Genomic DNA, 26974 nt, shown 5'->3' with positions numbered 1-26974 from the left:
AGTAACAGAGTGCTTGCCTAATGTTCTCAAAGCCCTGGCTTGATTTTCCAAATTGTTTGTACTATTGCAAACATACACATGTAAAATTCACTTCTGTAGTTGAAAGCTGAAGAGTAAATGACTTCTTTTCCCTTTGACTACCATAACCTTCCTTGAGTTTATATCTTTATTTGAACACTGAAAAGGTCATATACCAAAAAGGAGAATGAGAAGCATATTATATTTTTTCCAAGAAATATCTTCATCAAATATATGTCCAAACCAAAAATGTATCCACAAAACCCTGGAACATAGTAGGTGTTCACTGTGAATTTGAATCTTGACTCTGATATTTAATGTGTATCCATGCCTCAATTACCTTGTCTGTCAAATAAAGATAATAATAATAACCTTTCTCATTCTGGTGAACTTTAAGTACATTCATTAAGATTCTTTAATATATACCTACTAAAAAAGTTCCAAAAGATACAGTAAGTGCTATGTTAATTGTTATTCTAAAGCTACTTCCTCATTTCTTTTCCGTCTTCTCCCAGGGATTCAGGTCTGTCTACAGTACTTGCATCACCTTTTGCTCCCCTGGATGTCTTTTTATTTCTTCCTCATTTCCTGGTCATTTTCAGTTGGTCTTGATAATTACCTATCACAGTTACGATAGCTGACTCCCAGGAGCCTACCTGTTCCTTTATAATTTGAGGATCAGCCTTCTACAATCCTAATATACTTTGCATGATAATTCATACTTGTGCCTCTGCCTTGCCAGCCATAATTTAACCAAATTCTGACTGTAACTTAATTACTACCTTGAATTATTCATAAACCATATAAAACTGATACTCCAAACTCTCTTTCCTGCCTTCTTGGCTCCTATAAATGATCATGTAACCATTAATAAGACTGAAGTTAGATATTTTAGTGTTATCTTTTGATTTATATTGAATGATTGCCTCAGTTTCTATTTATTTCAGACAGTTTGTCCCATAATCTTTAGGACATCATGCCAATTTTGTCATAAAGGTGCATTATGGTGGGTGTATAATACACATATTCTTTAGAATATTTCTACTGATGAGTTACTAATTTTAATTTTATGAATTTTATATTGAACAACGAATACTTAACAGGGAAAATTTTAAAAATGAAGTATTAAATTTTTAATATTTATTGACTATAAAAAAGCATCAAAATTTTCAACATTGACTACTTTTTGGTGTACAAAATCTAAAGAAGAACAGAAATAAATTCCTATACAAACTACAATGAAGATACCAATAGAATTCTACAAAATTCTATTTACTTAAATTATCACACCTAAGGCAGTCTGCACACATGACAACAGCATATTCCAGATACACATATCACACTAACAGCAATTGTTGTGCTTTCCAGTTCTTTTTGTAGGGCATTCTTGACATACCACTAGTCTTACTGTTTTGTCGAAAGGTTCTTACCAAACGATACAATGTGTAGTTAACAGGAATATAAAATATTAATAAAACAAAGTATTAAATCCTCAGTATGTATTGTGCATTTAGAATAAACATCAACATTTTCACATTATGTGTGTACTTGCTTACAAAATCTAAAAGACAAAATCACAAATAAAAGCCAGGCATGGTGGTGCATGCCTGTGATTGCAGCAATGGGGAGGCAAAGGCAGGAAGATCACTGCAAGTTTGAGGTCAGCCTGGGCTACATAGTGAGTTTAAGGCCAGCCTGAACTACAGTGAGACCCTGCCTCAAAAAAATCAAATCAAATTCTATCTAAACTACAATAAAAATACTGATAGAACTCTGCCATAAAAATAATCTGTGCTTTCAATGCATGTTACACCCAATGCATTGTTCACACATGACAACTGCATGCTGTATGCACACATCTCACACTCACAGCAAGGTGCTTAGCCTTCTTTTTCCGTATAGCAGGCCATTCTTGTCATCTCTCTTGTCTTCCTATTTTGTCAGGAGTTTCCTACTATATGGTACAATATGCATTTAGCAAGAAAATGAGATAATCAGTAAAACAGAAGATCACATGTAATGAGTGCTTAAAATAGACATGAACATTTTCACATTAGCTTTGTATTTGCTTTATTCTTTTTTTTTTTTTTTTTTTTTACTTTTACTGGTACCAGGGATTGAACTTGTGACCTCCCTCTTGCAAGGCATGTGCTTATGCCACTGAGCAAAATCCCCAGCCCCCTGTGTATTTGCATATAAAGCTGAAAAGACAGTGTGAAAAATAGAAGCCTTTGTGAACTACAGTGTAAATATAAACAAAGGACCACCACAGAAATAGGCTTTGCTTCAACTGTCACACCTTCAGCAATCTTCACACATGATAACTGCAAGTATACATGATACACCAAGTATCCCTTACACTGATAGCACATATGTTTTGTTTTCCTGTTCTTTCCTGTAAGACACAGTTGACATCTTTTTGGTTTTCTTGGTGTCATAGTAGGTCTTCGTGATGCTGCATTGCCTCCTGTTCACTTGTCAGCTTAGCAGTGTGCTCCATACTGTTTTTGCTTAGTAGCCTGGGCAGAAAATTTTTTTTTTGGTTATGCATGGTAGCTTATGAGCTCCAGTTGTAAACTTCTCAGAAAATTTTTCTGTGATACTTTGCACTTGTTATCTTCTTTGTAACTGTCAAATTATTTATGTCACACATTTAAGATTGAGAAAAACATAACCAATGACCAATGTTTTGTGTTTCAAGTTGCTGCATAACTCATCAACATCTCCTCTACCTTTCCTTTTGTTATACAAAGTTTCCACTGCATGCTTCCATTTTGTAGGGGTTTCCTTATCAGTATTTTCATCATGGTGCAGTGTTGACATCAGCAGTACCAGTTTGTTTTTCTTTGCCGTATGAGACTAATGTAAATCTTTCTAAAATCCAAGGATTATATTATACAATTCTCTGTTTTGAAATTGCAACATTTCATTTGGAATTTCTGCTTTGTTCCTGCATGCAGTTCCTGGATTGCTCCACTTGTGCTCAAGAATTGGAAACTGGTAAACCAATTGTCAAATGTCACATTCCAGTTAGTTTGGGAGATGGGAACTGCAGGTCTGTTCACAACATCACTGTACAAATAAGGAGGTGATGGTTGAGTTCCAGGATAAATTTCTAAATTGAAAGCCTAAGTCTGCATCTACAAGAGCATACATTTTGTATGATACTTTGAAGGCTTTTGGGGGGATATACTGCCTGAAGGTACAGGGACCAAAAAATGCTGCAAGATGTTCTTCAGCAGTCAGATATTCAAATGGTATGTAAATTGCTTGACAATTCCCACAGATCTGTCCAAAAGTGAGTGATAGAAGCCAGATTATCAGTTCTTTTTCTTTCTTAGCAGGTGATTTTGTCATAAGACCCCTAAAGTAAATCAAGTGTTCTCCTGTCATTATTATTCTACATAATTCAAGCCCATACCCATTGCTTTCCTGTAAGTCTTTTACATTCCTACCATGACCTTGAGAAAGTCCTGCTGAGTATAGCATGCTTGTGAATGCTTTCATTTTAGCTAATGAAGTGTCATAACAAATACATTCTTTTTTTTTTTCTTTCAGTTTTTTTTCTTTTTTTACCGGTACCGGGGATCGAACTCACGACTGCCTGCTTGCAAGGCAGGTGCTTATGCTGCTGAGCTAAATCCCCAGCCCCAACAAATACATTCTTTAGTGTGTCCATTGTACATACAGAAGTTTTACTTGTATTTCAGCATTTGTATATTTCGCAGTATCTTGTAGCATTTTGTCTGTTTTAAGTAGTTTCCAACGTTGAACAACTATGCTGGGATTCCATCCAATAGATTTCACTTGTGCCAAAATCCTTACTATATTTTCAGACCTAGTTCTAATTTTGGGTCATTCCATTTGGTATGTGACCATTTTGTACCATTTTGATTAGTCAAATATGTACTCACATTGCTGTTTTCTTTATTTTCTGAATTAAGGTCTGCATCGGTCAGTTCTCACTCCATTTCACTGTCACAGGAACTTTGGTTCACTACACAGTAATGTCAAAGTCATTATTATCTTCATCTTTCATGTATGAGTGATCTGATGATTTGCTTTTGACATCTAAAATTTGAAAATCTGGGTTTTCATGTGCCAATGTATTTAGTTGGGCTACTTTACTAGAAAAGTCAAAATGAACCCACAGTCCATTATAATAAAGTACATGTTTACATAGCAGAAGAATGGTGCTGGGTGTATTTTACCCCCCATAATACTCAGGTAAACATATGTGAAAACCTGTTAGCTAGAGCATAAATTGGATAAAAATCCTGGTTTGACACTTTTGTACACATGTAAACAGTTTGCCATTTGTCATACCAAGTGGATAAACACAAAGATTAGTTTCCCCAAGGGCAGCTACTGAGATGCACAGCTGGCTGCCATATGCTAAAATACAAATTTACATTAGAGGGGGCTGGGGATTTAGCTCAGTGGCATAAGCACCTGCCTTGCAAGCAGGCGGTCATGAGTTCAATCCCCGGTACCGATTAAAAAAAAAAAATTTACATTAGAAAAGTATAGAATGGGCTTTTCTTTAACTATTGCCCCTGTTAAGTAAACCTATCTTCAGAATAGCTATTATCAGAAGCTGCAGATGTTTCCCAGTGGTACGGTGCTTGCCAAGCCTGTGTAAGGCTCTGAGTTCCATCCCTACCTCCTCCCTCCAAAAAAAAAAAGCCAGAAAAAGATAAAGGCCTTAATGAAGGGCTTGAGATGTGAGTTGGTAATAGAGCATGTGCAAAGCAATAGGTTCAGTTCCCCAGCACCAAAAAATTAAAATAGCATTTAAAAGCTTTGCATGGGCAATATGCTTGAGTTACTAGATCAAGTTATTAGATCAAGTCAGAATTCTGCTGTGAAATCTTTAAGGTAGTATATAGAGTGGTTCCTATGTTTCTCTTGTACTACTATTCACCCACATTGTTCCTGGAAGGTTCTGCTTGTTTTTATCTCCTTAATGCCTTTCTCTATCATGATACTTGCCAGTTTTTATACTTTTATTCTTGCTATTGTACTTTTAGCCTTTTGCTATTTGTGTATCTACTCTAGTAATCTTGTACAAACTTCTTTTGTTTTTTGAAGCTAGGTCTTACTGTGTAGTTCAGGCTGGCCTTGAACTGGCAGCAGTACTCATGCTTCATCCTGAGTGATGAGACTATAGGCATGCCCCACCTCGCCCAGCATTATTCAACTGCTGGGCAATATGCATATACTTGGAAGCCTCTAGGACTTCTGAGCCATAACATGCTTTTGTGTGTGTGTGTGTGTGTGTTTGTGTGTGGCTGGGGAGGTTAGACTGAGGATTGAACTAAGGCCTTTGCACTGAGTAGTATTGTCCTCCACTCTTTTGTTTTGTTTTGTTTGTTTGCTTGCTTTTATTTTCCAATAAGGTCTTACTGAGTTGCCCAGTTTTGGTACTTTAGATCCTCTTACCTCACCTTACACTTTTCCTTACTAATACATATAGGGGATATGTTGATATAGGGGAATGAAACTTCTAACCTATTATATATCCGGTGTGAGTTTGTGTTCTCTAAAATTGAAGAATGAATTTTAGGTTAAGAGCAAGTTGTAAAGGAACTTTTATAGAGTAAAATTATGAGGTGAGATGGGTCCAAGTTGGGGAAAAATGGGAACTCGCAAGGTGGGTATAAGGTGGGACGGAACTGTGGTCAATCAATAAGATTAATTGCTCAGATAAAATTGACTAAATCAGGAACAAATGGGGAAGCGAGTCACATAGTAAACAGGCATGTGTAACAGCATTGCTTCTTCCTGTAGGGGATTGGGATGGTGACTCTTGGCTTCCTCAGGGTGATGAGAGAACTATTTAGACTGTCTGTTCTTAGAATGTGGTGTATTTGCTTGATCCTTTGTCTTGAGATCTGGCCTGCAATGGGAGGTGTTTGTCTCAGAGGTCACAAGGCATTTGGTCCTCTGTGCCAGCTCCCTTGAGGGCCTAACCCTATCTGACTGCCTTTAATGTTTCCAACTGACTCAGCTGCCTATAACAACATTTATTTCTACCACACTAATTTATTGTGTTCAGTTTTTACTAATAGCTTTTTATGTGTTAACCTTGTCTTGGATTATGAGGATGGTATAGGTGGCTTGCTTTTAGGAAATAGGGCCTGGTTGGAAAGTCAGTTTACTAAGGGAATGACCTGAAGGGTATATCTCCTTTCTTGGCTCCTCTCTTCACTCTTTCTCTCTCTGTTTCCTGTCCACAATGACCCTCTCTGTGGTGTCTTGCATTGGAGCCAGCAGAATATGAATTGAACTGTGAGGCACAATTCTCCTCTCCTATCTTTAAGTTGTAGGTGTCAGGTATTTTGTCCAAGCAACAAGGGAAGCAACTAAGACAAAGGCTCTGATTATGTCTTGATTTTGGAACAACCTTCAGAACTCAGTGGTCCTTTGTTATACCATTCCTGGGAAATACATGTATGTAATGAATACTAAAAATACACTTGATTTGTTGGTTAGATAACTTCTCATATAATGTCATGTATTTTACGGAAAAAACCAGGGCTTTTAGAGTTAAATAGAACTTTGTAATTTTCCCATTATTGACCACTCTTAAGCATGTTTAATCACCCATAAAATGGAGAAGGTTGATGAAATAAAATTATATAGAGGCCTATCAACTACAGGACTTGCTATTATGTTAGTTTCTTTCTTTCCTGGATACTGTGGTGTAATGTTAATGAACTTGGTCTTGTATTATTGACTAAAAACCTAAACATATTAATGCAGGTAACAAAAATACATTGATCACTCACCATACTGTGTACTAAAATGTTTTTTGGTTTGGTTTGTTGTTTTTGGTGATAACGGAGAATTGAACCCAGGGAGTGCTGATGTACATCCTCAGCTCTTTTTTTACATTTTATATTGAAACAAGGTCTCACTCAGTTGCTGCCTGGGCTCAAACTTGCAGTCTTCCTGCCTCAGCAACCTCAGTAGTTGGGACTACAGGCATGTAACACTAAGCTTGGCCATATCCCCGTACTTATTTTTTGTCTCCTTGTCATATTTCTATATTTTTCCATTTTGTCTTGCTCCATAAAAGACTGTGGAATCTCAGGCAGGTCCATGGAAATCATAAAACAAACTATTTCTTGAAAAATAATAGCTCAGATTTAGTTGTGTTGAGCAAAGGCAAAAGGACTTTCAAGGCACTCCTTTGTACCCACACCAATGAGGAGGCAATTTTTGTAACATGTCATGTACAGCAAGCTGTCCCTGAAGGGATAAGAAACATTTTGTTTTTGAATTCTTACTTTAAGCAATAGTAACTAACTATCCCTTGTAATTTTTAGATGAAGATCTAAGATGCTGCCATTTTACTTATTTTTCAAATTGAGTTAAAATTTACTTGGATTGAAAGTCTAGGTTTTTCTAGAGGGACAGGCTGAGTAATTTCAGTTTCTTACAATGCTTTAGCATTCTTCCTTATAAACAGTGTTACCTTTCTTGCATTGTTTCTGGCTAGGTAAGTCCTCACTTTATAGTAGAAAGTGTGCACCCCCCACCCACCCAGCCAGTATTCTTCAGTTGCACAGGTGATAGTTCCTGTTGCAGTTCCGGTTGCTTCTGTCTCTTAGAAATATCTGGACACTATGATACATATTGTAAGAACCAATTAAAGGCAAGTATTCTACCTCTATATTCCACCTCTTGCAATCCTGTAAAAGCTTCCCTCCTTGGCCCTTCAAGGCTGACATTTTAAGGAACACTTGATTCCTAGTCATTGCCCATGCAACATTAAATAAACCTGCCTACAAATTCTGGTTGTCATTTTGGTGTTTTTGTTTGCCATTGCATCTGGTGCATTGATCAGGAAGACCAATTGTGCTGACCTCTTTGGTCACCAGTTGTGGTTATCATAGATGGAGCAAGGACCTCTCCAGGTCCCAACAGGAAGGCATACCCTCAAGATCCCTTGAGTCCCTTTGGGTCTAGAGGAGGATTCCTGGCTCCCTGCTTGAGCAGTTTACATCAGCCCCAAATGAGGATGACTCAATGTGTTTGCCTGCCTGCCTGCTTGCCTGCCTGCCTGAATCCAGTGAGGTTCCTTGGTACACTGCAGTTAGTCTGTCAGTCCTGCTCAGCTAGAGCAGAAGGGGACTTTGATCAACCTTTGTTAGGGCCACCCTCAAGAGAAGGAGGTTAGAATGAGTGCCTGCTGAATGAATATGGGAGTGAGGGGACTGGACAGCATAAGCCATAGCCTGTGCCATCTGTGCACCAAGCCTGGGAAGCACTGGCTGCAATGGCTGATTGAGCTCTCACCTGTGATTCTATGGTGACTGACATGTGGCATAACAGAGGCCTTGCACCCCCTTAACTAAATTATGGCCAGGTTCCCACAAGGGATAAAGTCAGATGGGCATCTAAGTGGTCTCTGTCTGAGGGGCACCTACCCTTTGTTGTGCCATCATTCAAAGGTATACAACATACACAAAGGAAATCAGAGATGGAAACTAATTAGTTAAAACCCACAGGCCCTAACTGCAGGAAAAAGGGCTTTTACAGTTAAAAATAACACCAAACCATCACTGCATTTCAAAGAAAGAAGGGGAGGGGGAGAATGAGGAGGAAGAAGAAGTTCAAGAAAGAAGCAGCAGCAGCAGCCGCCCATTGTTCCTGAAAATTCTGCTTTGGCACCCTTGTTGACCACCACAGTTGCTGTCAGCACCTGTACCTTCACTTTCCACTTCTGACTCATCTACTTTCAGCCAGTTGAACTAGTTACAGCTACCATTGCCTGCAATTGTACAGAGCCTTCTGCTTCCTATCCTAGTCAGATGGCATCATCTTATGCCCACCTGAGATGACTGTCAGCAATTGCTTCTAAGTTCCACATTCTGACTGAAGAAAAAATTGGAGTGTCAGTCCTGATTAATGGGTTGATGTTGCCTTTAAACAAAGTAACCCGGTCAAGCGCTCCTCTGAAACATAAAAAAGGTAGGGGAAAAGCCCATGAACTACTGTTACCCAGAAACCTAATAAGACAAAATCACTTGATAACTGTAAGAAAATTCAATCTGATGGATGACTATACCCTCTAACTACAAGTTATAAGGGCTATGGACACAGAAAATAAATGTCTTGTCCATCTGCAAGACACAAAGAAACCTGACTATCCAGGGCCACATCAGCTTAAACCTCTGCTCACCCTGTCAGGCCTGGATGGATAGGACAACCCAAGTTCTTATCAAATTGGGTCCCTGAGAGCCTGCAGTCGTTGCAAAAGTCAGGGGCAAATATGTGGGTTTCCTGGCAGAACAGAACTCTGCCTTCAGAAGTCCCCTCTGTTGAAAGGGTTACTATCACCAGGGCACTCTTGCCTCTTATCCCTTATGCGAGGCACAAACTTGCAACTTGGGAGGACATCTCTCCAAATAAATTCCTCTATAAGCCAGTCCCCATACCACTTCTGGGAAGAGACCTCCTCTTCAAGTTAGGAGCAGTCACCTCCTTTGCACTAAGCTAGTCAGCCTCCCTCTTGTTTAAATCTGCACTTTCAATTTTGACTGTTCCTCGACAGGTGGATGATGCCTGTATCAGCCTGAGACAGGTAACAGCAATCCTGAAGTTCTAAGAACTCTTTTCCCAGAGATATGGGCCAAAGACTCACCTTATCATCAACCATGCCACCTCTCTGCAACCCCTGTTGCTGTCAAATGTCACGGGAAGCACGAACAGACATCCAGCCAAACATCAGCTTTATAGACTGTTAATCGGGGCAAGATCTCCATGCCATCAACATTGCAGCCATTGCATTGCATTTTGTGGTTCCCAACCCCAGCACCCTTTACGGACTGTTACTCAATTGCTGCAAGAATTTGAGAACTCTCACACTATTTTAGGGGAGGCCATAGCAACAGATTTGGCTCTGGGACCTGTTTCTCTGTCCCTTCTTGCTCTGTTATGGTCCCCCAAGGGAAAAAAAATGAGGCTTCAAAACTGTAAAATGTTTATAGACTGCCAGTCTCCTAAAATATACCTCTCCTGCCTATAAAGGCAGTTTAAGATCTCTGAACTGCCAATGCCGCTGCAATTGCCCTTCCTACATGTTGCCTCAGTTGCCACCTGCGGTTTGCTAGTAACCTGCGTGGATCTAAAGAGTGCCTTCAGTTGGCTACCATCAGCCAGCCCCTCTTTGTGTTCAAATGGAAAGACCCAGTTCTGGACTCAAAAGTCAACTATCCTGTACTCAACCTCCCAGAGGTTGAAACTTTGTTTATCCTCTTTGGAGAAGCCCTCACAGCTGACTTCACTAGTTTCCCGCACAAAATATCATTGTACTTCCAATTAATGACAACCAAGCTGCTGGCTGAAAAGACACAAAGCCCTGATGGTAATATCTGGTAGAAACTGTTTACAAGTAAAAAAAAACTTCACAGGTTTCTTGGAGCTACTGGCTTCAATAAAATTTGGATTCTTGAGTTCACAAAAACAATGATGTTTAATCAGACTGTCAGCCCTTGAGATTGCCCAGTGGCCTTCCTGTACAGATACTGGGATCTAGTCACTAAGGGCTGCCTCCTTGCTTTGACTTTGTGCTCTGAGTGTCACTGTCCTTCTGATGAAGAAAGCTGACGAGCTCACTTTAGGCCAAGACTCCAAGTGCCACATGTAGTACTAGACCTCCTAAATAATGGTGGACCACTCAGTCCTGCCACATATCTGCCCATTAAGCTGGGCCCACCAGACCATGACTTAAAAATAAACCCCTTAACAAATGCTGAGTACACCCTGTTTACAGATGAAAATAGCTCTGTTAGGACTGGAGTCCAACACGCTAGATGAGCTATGGTCACCTTGCACAAAGTTGTTTTGGCTAAAGCTGTCCTGCTACTGCTTCCTGCTGCTATTTGGAAACCTGCCACCAAAACCCCCAATTTACCAAAGCATCCACCCCAGCCAGAAAACTAGTGGGCTAGAGAACTAGTACCACCCCAGCCTGGTACTATTTGAAGATTAAAGCCAGACCTGCCCCCATCATTTGTTCTGCAAGTTCAAGCTGCAGTGCTGCCAGCTGTAGCTCTGCAGCCAGCTCAGACTTAAGTGTCTGTTACTGACCCTAACCTCCACTCTCAGATATCTGTAGGTGCTTATATGCACATATTTAGGCGGGTTTCAGGCATTCCTTAGCTGAGCTGAGAAGGCAAACAAAAGTTTATAGGGTCCTGCTGGGAAAAGTCATCCCCAGATATGGGCTACGCTTGATTATTGGCAACAACAGTGAGCCTGCCCTTGTAACAGAGATAACTCAAAACTGGCAGAACTGTGCAACACAAAGGTCATAAAACTAAAAGTTAAATGAAGCAGTGCTATTGAAACAGCTTGTAACTAATTCCATAAAAGTATAGCTAAAAGATCAGTTCTATACCTTTAAGAACTCCTGCACACACATATAACCCAGCTGCATTTTAACTGCTTCATAAGTTTCAGAAATCCAGCTTTGGATCTACAATACCAGAGTTCTAGAGAGTTTACCTCCACCAGATAGTGTCTCTAAAGAAATGACACACTCAAAAGCCCAGCCCTGGTCACTCCAGATGCTGACCAGTTTATGTAAAGCTAAAGTCTGAGGACACTTCACAGGATTCTGCTATACATCATTCGTTATTCCCCTTTATGCCTTTTCAGGCTGCTTACTTCAGTCCTTATTTCTCCACCCCTTGCTAGCTTTGGTTTTTGCCATTACTTTAGGAATGATTGCCCCAAGAGAATATAATAGTCAAACACTTGACCAAGATTTGATGAGTATCCAAGGTACCCTGGACACTCTCCTAGATCTGACTAACTCCCTCACTACCTTGCCAGAGGAATGTTACACAACTGACAGGCCTAAATTATGTCTTTTCCTAAAAGCAGCTTTGGGAGAGACACTATAATAAGGGAAACAAACTATGAACTCCTGGTAGAAATGTTCAGTCTTGGGAACCGAGCATAGTACCCATCCTAGGACCAGTGACAGCCCCAGTGTTATTGCTTCTAGTTTGGCCTTGTCTTAGGAGATCACTGGTAATGTGCCCAGCAAAGATTTGCGGGGAAAACTAAAAGAGGGGGTAATGTAGCAGAAAATGCTCCTGCAGCTAGTATACTTCAGTTGCTTAGGTGATAGTTCCAGTTGCTTCTGTCTCTTAGAAAAGGTTGGTCACTGTGGTTGCCAAATATTCTTACCTCTGTACCCCATCCCTTTGTAACCCATACAAACCTCCTTCCCTAGGCCTTTGAAGCTTCACATTTTGAGGAACAATTGATTTCTAGTCATTACCCATGTGACATTAAATAAATCTGCCTCCAAATTCTGGGTGTTTTGGTGTTTCTGTCTGCCATAGCAACTTGAATGCTGTTGCCTCAGCTTTTCCTCAGTTGCTTTCTACATACTGATTCTTTTTGTGCCAAAATAGATCCTTCTCCTAAAGACAACTTTCTTTCTTTCTTTTTTTTTTTTTTTTTTTTTTTGTCTTTTTGATCGGTACCAGGGATCGAACTCACGACTGCCTGCTTGCAAGGCAGGCGCTTATGCTGCTGAGCTAAATCCCCAGGGCCCCCCCCCCCCGCCTTTTTTCTATCGATACCAGGGATCGAACTCACAACTGCCTGCCTGCAAGGCAGGTGCTTATGCCGCTGAGCTAAATCCCCAGCCCCCTTTCTTTCTTTGTTTTTTGTTTTGTTTTTAGTTTTATTTAAGGAGAAAAAGAAAAAAAAAAAAACAGAAAAAGGATACCAGTTATAAAAATTTCAGAAAAAATAAACAGTAGGAAATCACTAGTTAATAGATATACATATTGTTATCTTAGAAATAGTTGTTCAAGTTACAAAATTAAAGCATATAAAGTGGACATTCAAAAAGTGAGACTGCAAACAGTTCTGTTCAAAGATCCAACAGAACTCAGTAGTATCATTATCTATCTTACATACTTAAATATACATGCAGTTATATCCTTTAGAGCACTTTCTTTTCCTCTCTTTTGTACAATGACAATTACACATTTTGGGTTTTATTGCTCCCACAGTTCTTGCTACTTTTTTTGAAGAGAATAAAACCCAAATGTGACCTAACAAAACAGAGTCAATCCAATCAAAAGGATGGACATAATACATAATGTAAAAACAAAATACAAGGTGATCAACAATGATTACCATAATGCTTCTTGCTGTCTTAAAAAAAATTGCCTATATCATCAGTTATTACAAAATTGAACAAAACAGTAAAGAACAAAACCAGTAAAACCAAAGCATTGGAGACATTACAGTACTTCAAAAGAAGATGGTAGTCAAACCAGAATAGGTGTCATAATGAATCTGACTGTCTTCACAGTTGTTGCATATACTGTTGAACTTGGTAGTATCAAGCAAAACAGAATACAGGGAAATCAAGATGGTGCGAGCAATACAGGGTTTCAAATCAAGTTAATAGGAAATCAAAATGGGTTACTACAATATATCCTGCTTTTTTTATTTTTCCCTTAATTAAAAAGATAAAAATAAATAATAAAAAAAGGAGATTGAGATACAAGAGACATAACAACAAAACAGCACAGGTCGAAACATAACCATTTAAGCAAAATAGTGTTTCACCACTAGATATCCCGACATAAAAGTAGTTACCATAGTGTCTCTTTCCTTGAAATCTTTTAGTATAACTTCATATACTGTAGCATCAAACATATCAAGACAATGTAAAACCATTCAAGAGAATGACAGTTTTTCAGGGTATTTAGAACCAACTAAGAGAAAATGAACAATGGTTTCTGTATAATCTCCTTGTCTATAAAAGTTTTTGTTTATATTATCACATATACTAAAATCCAGTAAGATACAACATGTTAAGACAGATGGAGACACAAGAACAAAAGCTTGATGGGACTTCAAAACAAGATGATATTAAATCAGCACTAGCTATTATGATGTCTTGTTTCTCCAAAATAGCTGTTCCTACCATCCAACCTTTTCTGCCTCATTTCTGTTGAGCTCTTTTTCTGTCATTAGTTGTCAGTTTGTCTTCTTCATTTTGCTTTCTGCTCCATTCATTGTGGCCTCTCTGCCACTGTTTCTGGAATCTTGGTATTTTTCTTTTTTTAGGATGTCCTGCAGTATTCTCTGTAGAGTTGAATTGGTGGTTGCAAATTCCCCTAGTTCCTCTGTATCCTGGAAGCACCTTGTTTTTCCATCAATTTCTAGGAACAGTTGTGCAGGGTTTCAGGTTTCATATCAATCTTGGCTGGAGGTTATTATCTTTCAAAGCTTGAATTATTTCCCCCCATGCTCATGATTTGATGGTTTGTGTCGAGAAGTCTGCTGTAATTCTGATGGGTGTTCCCTTGTAAGTGATCTGTTTCTTGTCTCTGACGGCTTTTAATATTCTGTTCTTATATTGGATTTCTGGAATTTTTATTATTATATGCCTGGGTGTTGCTCTGTTTGGGTTGTAGGTGGCTGGGGTCCTGTATGCCTCATACATCAGAGTATCTTTACCTTTTGCTAAATTAGGGAAATTCTCCTGGATTATTTCTGTGAATAGCCTTTGTAGTTCATTTGTTTGTGTCTCTACTTCTTCTTTTACGTTCTTCATTCTTAAGTTATAGATCCTCTTATCATCTTCTAGCCTTTGTATTATTGCTGTTTGTTTCCTTGTTATTTTTAAGAAGTTTTTCATTTCATGCTCCCACATTACAAATCTGTCCTCCAGTTCAGATAATCTATCCTTAGTTTCTTCAAAGCTGTTATGCCAGCTTTCAATGGAGTTTTTAGTTTCCTGGTAATCTCTTTGAACCTGCTTCACGTATTCTATATTTCCTGTATTTTCTCCTTCAAACAATTCTCCCCTTTTTTTCTGTTCTTCCATTCCACCATCTGTTTTTTCTTGGGTGGTGCTTAGCATTTCTCTAACTATTCTACTTAATATCTTGCTTTAGGTCATTAAATACTTCACTTTTGAACTTGTCTATGAGGCTCTGGAGATATTGCTTTATGTCTATTGGTGCTGTGTCTGATATTGCATGTTTTCTGTCCTCATTCTCCTTTGCATTTACTCCTGGATCAGTGTTCTCAGGATTGGAGGCCGAGGACCCTTTTTTTGTTGCTCCCTCTTCCCATACTTTTTGTTCTTTCCATACAAGTGTATATAGGAGGCCCAGTTTCTTCCTTTGTTGGTTACAGTTCGTTTTAATTGCACCAGCTAGATGTTCCCGCCCACTGCAGTGTATTAGGGAGACACAGACTTGGGCAGCCTCTGCTGGGCCCGCCCCTCCAGGTCAGTCAGTCTACTGAAGGCTTCACTGCTGGGGTGCACCGCCAGGCGCTGGGACCTGTTTGGGCTAGCCTACTGGGTCTTAGTCCACAGTGTCACCCAGGCCAAGCGCTCCCCAGCAATCCTGCTTGAGAGGGGAATATGTGACAAAGTCACTGCAGTGTCCTATTCTAGCTAGTCTGCCTGGTCCCAGAATGTCCTCTGTTGGAGCCTCCTTTTCTATGGAAGGGTCCCCGTTCCCCTCACTCACCGCAGGTTGATGCAGGGCTCCCCGCCAGTCCCACTCTCAACTCCGTTTGTCAATTCCCACTCTCAGAGGTTTTGCCTCTCTGTCCCTGCTGTGCCAATTCAGATGCAGCAGCGGCAGCAGGAAATTCAAATCAGTTTCCAGAGGCGCGGGTTCCAGCTTCAGTGCTGAGATTTTATCTGTTCCGGTTATAGCATCGGGATTGCATTTCCAGTTGGTTTAGTTTGTTCCTGGGTCGGCAGGGTATATCTCCCCTTGCTTAGGACTCCTCATACTGCACCATTCCTGGATTCTAAGCTGGCTAACTCAGAGAGCCTCCATAGCTGCTGTTATCTATCTGCCATGTTCTCCCGGAAGTCTTTTTTTTTTTTTTCTTGAGGCAGTGTCTGACCATGTAGTAACTATATAGCCCAGGTTGGCACTATAGTCTAGCAGTCTTTCTGCCTCAGCCTTCTCTTTTGAACTAATCAGGCCCACAGGCTTCTAAACAAGTGTATGGTGAATGGCTTACATAAAGAGAGACAGTCAGTATGGTTTTGGGGGCTCCAAGAAGGTCAAAACTCTGAGAGTAAAGATTCTCTGGGAGGAAAGGTGAAGAGCTTCACTACACAACCCATATTTATTTGGTTTTCAAACAGAGAAAGGGGATACTGAGGCAAAGTGGGAACTGAGCAAGAACTTGGAATGTTAGTTTGAAGACTTTCCAAGCACTTTAAGTGAATTGTTTGATTTCTAAAGTTGCCAGCTTTATTGCTCTTGATATGGAGTGTCAGTAGCTCATGTCCTCGGGTGCCTCAGCTGTGGTTCTGTTGAGTTTAGAACACTATAAATATGAACTTTTTCAAGATAGCCAGAGGTCTCTTCATGGTCTACAACTTAACCCTTATACAGCGTGGTCTCTGACACTTTCCCCTCTTTCTTTTTGTAATTGCAGCAGTTGAAACATTATGATGGGGTTGGACATGTCTAGGCATTGTCAGGTTTGGTGTCCCATGCAGCAGACTAAGAACATAAATGGCATGTTAATGTAATCAATTAAGTGTAGAATCCAAGGTGGTTCTGGTTGTAGCAGACTTTACCACAGGTTTGGAGATCTATCTATAGCCACATGTATCGGGATAGCATCTCCGATGATGTTTTAGGACCTGTAAATACACAAGCATACCCTTATCTCTGTGTTGCTAAGTATTGGGCCATCCTGCTTTCTTGTTTAGATGTCTTTTTGCCAATGAAGCACTTAGAGAATGTTTTTTTTTTTTTTTGTTAGGGTTAAAAATTCGTTTTTAAAATATAAAGGTTTAATTATGTTTGTGGGGTAACCATATTTCCCCCTTTTTGTTTATTGATTTTTAATAGTTTGATATGCTTTTTATTTTTAATGCCTGGCCTTTAGCAAATTGACCATAATTGACCATAATTGTCTGTGTTGAAGGATCACCCTTTCTAACCACCTGTAATATTTGTAACTTACTTAGTTGTCTTCTCTGAAGAGCTCTCCCTAACTGTGTTTAGGGAAGACTGGGTGTAGTTTCCGTCTTAACTGCTTTGAGCTGAAAAGGGTTGATTAAGGGGAGACCACACTAAGCCCCCTCCAGAGTGCTAATCTAATGGACTTTAGATACGAGTCTTGTGGTTTAGCAATTATGAACTCTATTAATAGGCTTCATCTGGTGGATTCCAGAGGAAAAGGAATCTAGCATATTTGTTATTGGTTTTTATTTGTGTGATCACTTGAAGTTTGGTAGCCTATAGGCAAAAATAAACTAATTTTGAGGGAAATTAAAGCTTGTTTGGTCAAAGCATGAGCACTAGAATGGAAAACTGAGTTTGGGAAAGTGCCAAGTGTAGAAACTTTTTATGGGACTAGAATAGTGCTTGTAACCCACTATCTCTTAGATCTCACTCCTGATGGAGTCTGATACTTTTGTCATAAGCCTCTCTAGTTTTAGCTGATTTTAGCTAGAGAGTAAAGATTTTTATTGAGCTTTTATAGCTTTTATTGTAATTTTTTTCTTAATGACCTGTAACAGTGGTCAGGACATTCTTAGTAGGGGTTAGTAATTGGAGTCCCTTTCTTTTTTTTTTTTTTTTTTTTTTTTTGGTCTTTTTCGTTTTTACCGCTACTGGGGATCGAACTCACGACTGCCTGCTTGCAAGGCAGGCACTTATGCCGCTGAGCTAAATCCCCGGCCCTGGAGTCCCTTTCTATATCTAGCTTATTATTATGGCAGCATTGTTTGATACATTATACTTTTCTGCTGGATTTTTAAGACTAATTAAAGTGAGACCTATATTACTCAAAATTAACCTGTTACCTATCAAATTCTGTTAAGTCACCTCAGGATTTATTTTGGAGCCACATACAGTGCCTCATAGAAGTTCTCTCAGTGTCAGCCATCAGGATGCATGATGGCCTTTGCTTGACCCAGTTGCTTTCTGTGAAAGCATGGGAGACTCTTTCTCGATGACCCTCTTTAGGCATACTATACACCACTTATTTTGTCTTCTGTGATCTACCAGTGTCTCTGATTAAGGCTGGATGATTCACCAGAGGTATAGGATGTCACAGAAAAGGTCCATCTGGGAAGGCAGGGCCAAAGTATTTATTGTCCTCTTAGCCCATCTATCTTTTGGTTTTGGTCCCCAAATCTCTTATGTTAAACACCTAGGAGAGAAAATCAGTGACATTAGCATTGCAGTGGAAGTTTTGTGCTTAATTATAATAATAATACTTATTATTATTTGGTAGTCGGAATTGAGTTCAGGACCTCATACTTGCTTAATTATTATACTTCCATCTGAATATCAGGACCTTTGAAATATAAACTGAGGACTATTATTTGTTACTGTCATGTCAGTGGCCCCCAGGCCTCATGCATTTGCATTGTGCATTTGTGATTGGTTCCTTGTCTAGCGCTAGGATTGATGGAGTCAGTGCTACACCCACCTAGGGATGGAGCCAGCATACAATGTAATGGCAGGAAGAAGGAGTGTCATTCTCTCTTGCTGGTTTCCACCTTGCTGTTTACAGCTGCCATGAACTGCTGTCCCCCTACTCCATGCCACCCTACCTTGGACCCAACTGAGTATAGACTGAAACCTCCAAAAACTATAAGAAATAAACCTTTCTTTCCCAACTTTGAGCGTCAGGCATTTTGTCTCAGCGATGAGTAAAAAGTGACTAAGACAGTTATTAACCATGGATGTTCTAGTAGAAATTTTTTCTTTTTTTTGAGATGGTCTCGCTGTGCAGTTCAGGTTGGTCTTGGACTCACTTTGTTGCCCTTGCTGGTCTCAAACTTGCAGTGATCCTTCTGCCTCAGCCTCCCAAGTGCTAGTATGCCTGGCTTCCCTATAGAATCCTAAAGACAACATTTATATAGCTTTATGAAGAAAATTTGAAGTCAAAAGCCATACATAATATTTTAGCATGACAATCATGATATTATTTTTGCAATACATTTTAATGTCCATCTTAGCATAGAATAGACTTCTTAATCTTCTCTAGGACGTAAAGAAACTCTTATTTTTTTTGTCCTTTAATGGGATATCATTGAAGAAGCTTATGCCATATCTGAATACTTAAATTTCTGAGAAACACTTAAGTGTGGTGATGTACACATCACATAACTTTTTGTTAAAAAAATTATCATTTGGTGATCTAATGTTAATTTAACATGAACCTTCTCTCAAGTAACTGGAACATAAGAGAAAGGCAGACATCCCAATCGAAAAGAAAAAGCTTATCATCATAAACAATCTCAGCTTTACATTTTGGAAAATCTGTACATCTGAAAACATAAATATACTTAATTTCGCATTAGATAATAATGAATTGTCATAGCCATATTGAAAACTTTTGTTTGCCAGTTTAGCTTTGTAGCAAAAGCATCTTTTAATGAGAAAACTTATTTTATTTATAGAAAACATAAACTTTTGACAGTTGACCAGCATAAACATATTACATTAATTTTTTGTTTGTTTTGATTTTTTTGGTACCAGGGATTGAACTCACAATCTTGTGCTTACCAGATAGGTATTTGTGTCACTATGCCCAGCCCCCACATTAATATTCTTAGCAGTTTATTGGAGTGTCTCTCATAAAACCATGGAGACTAGTGGGGCCCCCATTAATGAACAAAGGATGTAATAAGATTTTGCCAGGTAGCTGCTCTTTTACTCACCAAAAGGAGTCTTGTCCAGAAATTTCTGCATCCTACGGAATTTCTGTTCAGTTATCTTTAAAAAAAAAATAGATGACCTATGAGAACAAGATCATAACAACTGACACATTATTTTGAACCAGTGAAAAACTCTAAAATTATTGTACACAGACAATATGTGTACATATCTGAACTACTTAAGACATATTTGAACTACTTAATTTCTAAGAAACAATATGCATTGCATTTATAAAACCAATCTTGATATCACTTTGATCCAGTGGCAGTCTGTATAGAACCATGTCCTTAGTTTTAATTACACTTAAAACAAGCTTAAAAGTCCAAAAATGCAGAAGAAAGAAATATATACTGAACTCAAATAAAACAGCTGTTTATAGATTGGACAGACAGAAAAATAAACACTTCCCGACCTCGTGCTTGCCAGGAAGGTGCTTATGCCACTGAGCTAAATCCCTAGCCCTAAGACAATCTGTTTGTAAAATGAGAATGCACTCAGATATATTTTGGCCAAATTGAATTATAATAACTTTTATAATTTTTTGTTTGTAATTATATATAGACTACTGAGAACTTTTTGTAGGTGAATTAACAGATATTTATTATAAGAATTTGAAGGAATAAAAAATGTTTTGTCTAATTATTATTTTTTAATATTTTGTCTTAAGAATAGTGACAACTTCATGTCTCATTCCTTCATATATACCCTCTAGCTCAGGGATGGCTATATGTTTTGTCACCTACTCAGATACTCTTTTTTTCTAACAGTATTCCTGGAATCTCTTTTTATGTAAGACCTAATATAATTTGGGTTAATATTGTCACAGTTGTGGGATCTCTCTGTAAGACTTGACATAGCAAAGGTGTGTCCAAAGAAATTACTTTAGGTGAGTGAGAAACTAGCAGCAATTTCAGGTAGAGGTGTATTCCTGATTGGTTTCATTCTCTTGATCAATGAAATATAAATTTCTACAAGATTTAAATCTGATTGAAGCTTTTGTGTAGTTTGGGCTAACACTGAATGTTTATAAGATTAGAGTCTCACATCTTGACAAGCTTTTAAGATTTTTCTAGCTCTGGCAGCCTGCTGGTACCTTTGCTTTAGCTTCTGCTGGGGCTGCGTTCTGCTCCCTGGCTCTGTGCTTATGGCACCCCAACACGTGTTGTAAGGGTCTGATTGTAAACTTCATTTATATTTTTAAAAGCCAGTTGAACCACTTGCCCCACTTATGAGTGAGGAATCTGTCTGTGACACTCCCTTGTGTTGTTATGACTACTGGCACCACACAGTCAGCAGCTGGTGCTACCACCATTTGAGGAAAGAATGGTGACCATGTATGTAAGTGAGAAAGGGTGGTTGCCAGTATGCCCCATGTGGATGAAGGCACAGGAAAAGGTGAGCCATCTGTTTGCTTCTCCCTCTGCCGTTGTGAGAGGTGTTCCTCAGCTTGGATGGTTGCCATAGCCTGGGGTGCATAGGTAGAGGGACTTCTGAAGCAAGGAGGCACCTTAAGCATCCACAGGCCATAAAGCTAGATAGAGAAAGCCATAGCTTGAGGCATACAGAAAGTGGGGGCAGCTGGAGTAAATACAGCTTTTGGGTAGACACCATTGATGGACTATGCAAAGTAGGAAAGACAGCACAGGAGTCAGTATAAAAATTGTGAGTGTGAAATAAAATATGACAAAGAAGCACCTAACTATCCCTCCCCAGTATCAGTTGGATTCTAGTACTGCAGATCCTGCAAAGAAACTACTCATTCGAAAACACATAGGTATAGTTTGGACTTACTTCTCTTTTTCTCCATTGTTTTTTGTGGTTGGGTTTTTCTTTCTTTGCTTTTCTTTTTCTGTTATTTGCTTTTCTTTCTTTGCATTTCTTTTTCTTTTTTTTTTCTTTTTTTTTTTGATTGTTCTCTCCTGATTTTTATCTAGTTCTATTCTCTTTTACTCTATTATAGGATCCTTTATCTCTCTTTTTCTTTCTCCTCATGTTTTTTATCTTTGTTTTTCAAATTTTACTTCTTTCACTTTCCCCTTCTGCACCCCTCCATCTTTACTAGTATTCATATTAGGCTTTAGCTCACTTGTTTTTAGGAAATAGGTCATAGAGTTAGATCTATCAATCTTTAGATATTTAGTTGATTCTATGCTATTACCATTGAATTCTTTTCTACTATTAATGATGATTCAGTTAATGTATTTAAAAGATATTTACTGTATGTCAAAGTTTAATTTGTCTTTATTTCTGTATTCTAACTGGATTTCTTTTATTGTTAAGCCTGGGACTGTTGCAGCTTTTATGGTTCTTATGCTGTGGCACCAACTAAGCTTGTCTTTGATTCTGTTATTGGTGGTTTTTGTCCCTATTGCCAGGGTGGCATGGTTGTTCCTGTTAATTGATTTCTACTGAATGCAAATATCTGATTTGTCTTTATATCATTATCAATAATACTGTGACCCATTTTTGGAGAATGGTATGCTGGGCCAGTTACACTTCGTGTCCAACCCCAAAATTAATAGTTGCTTGTACCTTGGGATAGAAGCCACGACCTATAGTTAGCCACACCCAGAGTCACTGTAGTCACTGTAAACCAGACACTAACTTAAGAGATCTTTATACTAGCTAGCTGCAAAGCCTTTCCATTATTTATTTATTTATTTATTTATTACCGGTACCGGGGATCGAACTCAAAACTGCCTGCTTGCAAGGCAGGTGCTTATGCTGCTGAGCTAAATCCCCAGCCCCATTTTTTTTCCATTATTTTTTTTGTTCTTCACACTTGAGCACATACAACACATATTTGTGCACACACACGCACATGCAAAAGAATGGAAAAAAAAAAGAAAGATGAAATTGAGGAAACAAGGCAACGTAATGCCTCATAAAACTCCCAACTCCGCAAGAGCTGATCTCTTGTAGTGGAGGAAAGCAAAAGCCAAACTGCTGGGTTATACAAAGTGATGAAACAGGACATGCACACACATACACACTGCAAATCAGTAAAGTGTTTAGTGAGCTCAAAGATATAACTAAACAGATAATGGACTGAATAAAAAAGTTTTTAAAAGACACTAATAACAAGCTAGCTGAGGCACACGTATAATCCCATTGTTTGGGCAGCTGAGGCAAAAGAATCACAGTGAGTTCTTGGCCAGTCTGAGCTACAGAGTAAGCTCAAGGCCTGCCTGAATTGCATAGTGAAATCCTGTCTCAAAAAGACAAAAAAGAGACTGGGGATGTAGCTCCATGGCACAGTGCCTGCCTAACAGGCACAAAGCCAAGAGTTTGATTCCTGGTACCAGAAAGAAAAAAGAAAAAAAAACTAACTAAAAAATATATATGAATGACCAGTTCAGCAAAGACTTACAGTCCATGAAAAGATACAAAACAGAAATAGAGAAAATAAAAATTCTGTTGGAAATATGGGCAGAGATGATCAGTGTAAGGAGAAACTATCAGAACTTGAAAATAGAGTTAATGTAGATAGCCATATACTTAGATATATTTCAAACAACAAGAGGTCTTGAAAAAAAGATCCAGCAGCTGTTAGTGGGTGCAGAAAAAAGAGTATAGGTAATTAAAACTGGTGAAAAATCAGAAGACCACACAGGTTTTTAAAAAATTCACAGACATAATAGCACAAAACTTTCCAAATATGGGAAAAAGAGTTGTGCTATTTTCAGATAAAGTGAGCTTTAAGCTAGAACTGATCAGAAAAGGCAAAGAAAGAGCATACTGATTAAGGGAGCAATTCGACAGGAAGAGATATGAAATATAAATGTGCACCAAACCAGTGCACTCAACTTAATACAACAAACACTACTGGACATAAAGGAGCAGATAAATAGCAACACAGTTATAGTGGAGGGCCTTGATATTCCACTGTTACAAAGATATCAACAAGGCCCAAATATCAACAAAGAATTATCAGAGCAGAACTGCACCTCCAAAGAAATCAGTATAACAGAGCACTGCAGAGTGTTCCAGCCCCAACAACAAAACACACATTGTTCTTGGGTATATGTGGAACTTTCTCCAAAATAGACTCTACTCTAGCCTATAAAGTGTGTTTAAACAAGTAAGTAAATAGTTGAAATTATTCCGTGCGTATTATTATGTCATATGCAATGAAACTAGAAAACAGTGAGAAAAAAACCATAAAAATGATGGACACACATAAAAAAACCTATACCAAAAACTATAATAAAGGAATTGAAGAGGACATTGGAAAATGAAAAGATATCCCTTTTTCTTGGAAAATCAAAACCAGTATTGTCAAAATGATTATACATCCTAAACTGATTTTTTAAAAAAAGTATACAACTCAATCCTAATCAAAATAAGAACATTGCTCACTGTACTAGAGGAAACCATCCTAAAATTCATGTGGAGTAGAATACCCAAAGCAATCCTGGCAAGAAGAGCAATGCAGATAGCTTCATAATACTGATTTCAAGTTATATTGCAAAGCTACAGTGATAAAAACAACAAGCTATTGACCCAGATGTTAATCCTTGGAACAGAATAGAGGGTTTAGAAATAACTCCAGATACATTAAGCTATCTGATCTTTGACAGAGTACCCAAAAACATATACTGGAGTAAAGATAGCTTCTTTAGATAATGGCGCTAGGAAACCTGGTTACACACATGTGGAAATATGATTCTAGGTCTATATCTGTCACCACGTACTAAACTAATAACAAAATGAGTCAAAACCTGAATATTAAACACATGCTGAAAGATACAATAGGTAAGGTTGTTAAAGGCATTAGGCACAAGAAATAACATTGTGAATCCACAATTGAGTTTACATCAAATTTAAAAACCTCTGCATAGGGGCTGGGAATTTAGCTCAGCGGCATAAGTGTCTGCTTTGCATGGTCGTAAGTTCGATCCCCGGTACCGATTTAAAAACAAAACAACAACAACAACAAAAAAAAAACCTCTGCATAGCAAAGGAAACAAATAATAGAGCAAACAGACAACATAAAGAATGGAAAAATAAATTTTGGCAGCTATTCCTTCAGCAATAGACAAAATCCAGATATATAAAAGACTCAAAGCCTAGACTATTCCCCAAAAATTCCAGTCAGGAAATGGAAAGCTGTAATTAATAGTTACTTTTTAAAGGAAGTACAAATGGCCAATAAATACATGAAAAGTATTCAACATTTTTGGCCATTATAGCAATGCAAATTGGGGCTAAAAATATAGTTCAGTGGTATAAATAACTCCCTGGCAAGCGCAAGGTCCTTGGTTCAATCCTGGTACCAAAAAAAAGAATAGCAAAGAAAAGAAAAAGAAATACAAATTGAGAGCCAGGCATGGTGGTACATGCCTGTAATCCCACTACTCAGGAAGCTGAAGCAGGAGGATCACCATGACTTCAAGCAAAAATAGACAAATTAGATTATATAAAACAGAAGAGCATCCTGCTATCAAGAAAACAATCAACACAGTGAAGAGGCAGCCTACAGAATGGGAGAAAATATTTGCAAAACATGTTATCTGACAAAAGAATACATAGGAATTTGTACAATTCAGTAGCAAAACTCACTTATTTTAAAAATGGGTGAATGATCTGGATAGACATTTCTTAAAAGAGCACATACAAGTGATCACTATGCATGCGAAAATATGTTGAGCATTACTGAACAAGGAAATACAAATTATGCAACTACAGTGAAAGCTGCATACAGTGGTGTATGCCTGTAATCTCAGGACTCTGGGAGGCTGAGCTAGATGAATCACAACTCTGAGTCCAGACCAAGTAGATTAGCAAGACCTTGTCTCAAAATAATAAAGGACTGGGGATATAGGTCAGTGCACAGGTTGTAGATTCAATCCCCATATATTAAAACAGTAGCAAAATAGTGAGATATCTTATGCCTGTGTCAGTGATCATTATCAGAAAGATGAAAGATAACATATTGCCAAGCATGTGGAGAAAGGGAACCCTTGTACAGTATTTGTGGGATTGTAAATTGTTATAGCCGCTATGGAAAAGAGTATGAATGTCTGTCTTATGACTCAGCATTCCTGTTTCAGGGTATATATTTAAAGGATGGTTATCAGGGGTTGGGGAGGTAGGAGATGTATGTACACATTTTGCTCAGGTGGTACAAAGTTCTAATTATGCATTGTGATTATAATCTAGAGGTATAACATGTAACATGACTATAATATTGTGTACTTGAAATTTGCTAAGAGGATCAGTCTTATGTGTTTTTACCACACACACACACACACACACACACACACACACACATTGGAGGTAACATTAGTTTGAGGTGATTGTCTCACAGTACATGTGTGATCAGTCATCAAATTATACATCATAAATATATATATATATAGTCTTTAATAGTCAGATATACTTCAGTTTTACAAAGTAACTTAAAATAATACACAGGAAATTCTAGGAGACTGCCTGTTGTTTTATCCAGTAAGGTTCAGTTTTAGAGGTTATAATGTTCAGTGTTGGAAACAGTAAATATTGTCTTAATCACTTTCATCATCGCTGAGATAAAATACCCAGCTCACCATTTAAAGACAGAAAGGTTTATTTTTGGTTCATTTTTAGACATTTCTGTCCTCATGTGGTTGACTGGCTCCGGGTAAAAGCACTATGGCAGAGGAGAGCTGCCCATGGCATGGCAGACAGGAAGCAGAGAGAAGTGAAAGTATGAGAGAAAGGGAGATGCACCTTTCTATGTGATGCCCACAGTGATCTACCTTGAAAGGGCATATGCCTAAATAATATTTTGCAATGAAAAATCACATAGGGAAAAAAATCACATAGGGTGTCTCAAAAAGATTTTTTAAAAACTGGTAGATAGGTGTATGGTAAAACACACACACACACACACACACACTACTTCATAGGAGGAAATCATTCCAAAGACCTAGAAATATAAAATTTACTCATTTTAGAATTGAATTAACATTTCTGCACCTAGGTAAAACTAAATGAGTTGGTCATAAATAAGGAATTGTATATAGTATGTACATTACAATATATTCAAAACGAAGAAATTGTCAAAGTCCAACTTGGTAACTTTGCTTTTATTTGCATAACTCTTACATACTGTCATGTATAACAACATAGTGCTGTACTGTACAGTAAAATCAGCAAAAATTACAATACTGTAAACAGGGTATACGATCTTAAAGAGACATTGACGCTTTATAAATCTCAGATGTGAAGAACTGTACAGAAAAAGAAAAAGATATGTCATA

At 38.3% G+C, this 26974-nt stretch overlaps 1 protein-coding gene and 1 long non-coding RNA gene across 6 annotated transcripts in view; one reads left to right on the top strand and one right to left on the bottom strand.

The window, feature by feature from the left end:
• Positions 1–26974, top strand: part of Golm2 (golgi membrane protein 2) — a 104108-nt gene that overhangs the window by 5739 nt on the left and 71395 nt on the right. The window lies entirely within an intron of this gene.
• LOC134476396 (uncharacterized) overlaps positions 12512–26974 on the bottom strand; it is a 108129-nt gene continuing 93666 nt past the window's right edge. Inside the window, exons 2-3 of the long non-coding RNA XR_010047995.1 lie at positions 19733–19787; positions 12512–16693 (exon numbers count right to left, since the gene is read on the bottom strand). This is a non-coding gene — a long non-coding RNA (uncharacterized LOC134476396). The remainder of the gene's footprint in view (positions 16694–19732; positions 19788–26974) is intronic.

This window comes from Cavia porcellus, unplaced genomic scaffold (genome assembly GCF_034190915.1).
Source record: "Cavia porcellus strain 051 isolate PalLab524CR breed Dunkin Hartley unplaced genomic scaffold, mCavPor4.1 scaffold_6, whole genome shotgun sequence".
In the NCBI taxonomy this organism is placed as follows: Eukaryota; Metazoa; Chordata; class Mammalia; order Rodentia; family Caviidae; genus Cavia; species Cavia porcellus.
This window is presented reverse-complemented; position numbering and strand designations above follow the sequence as displayed.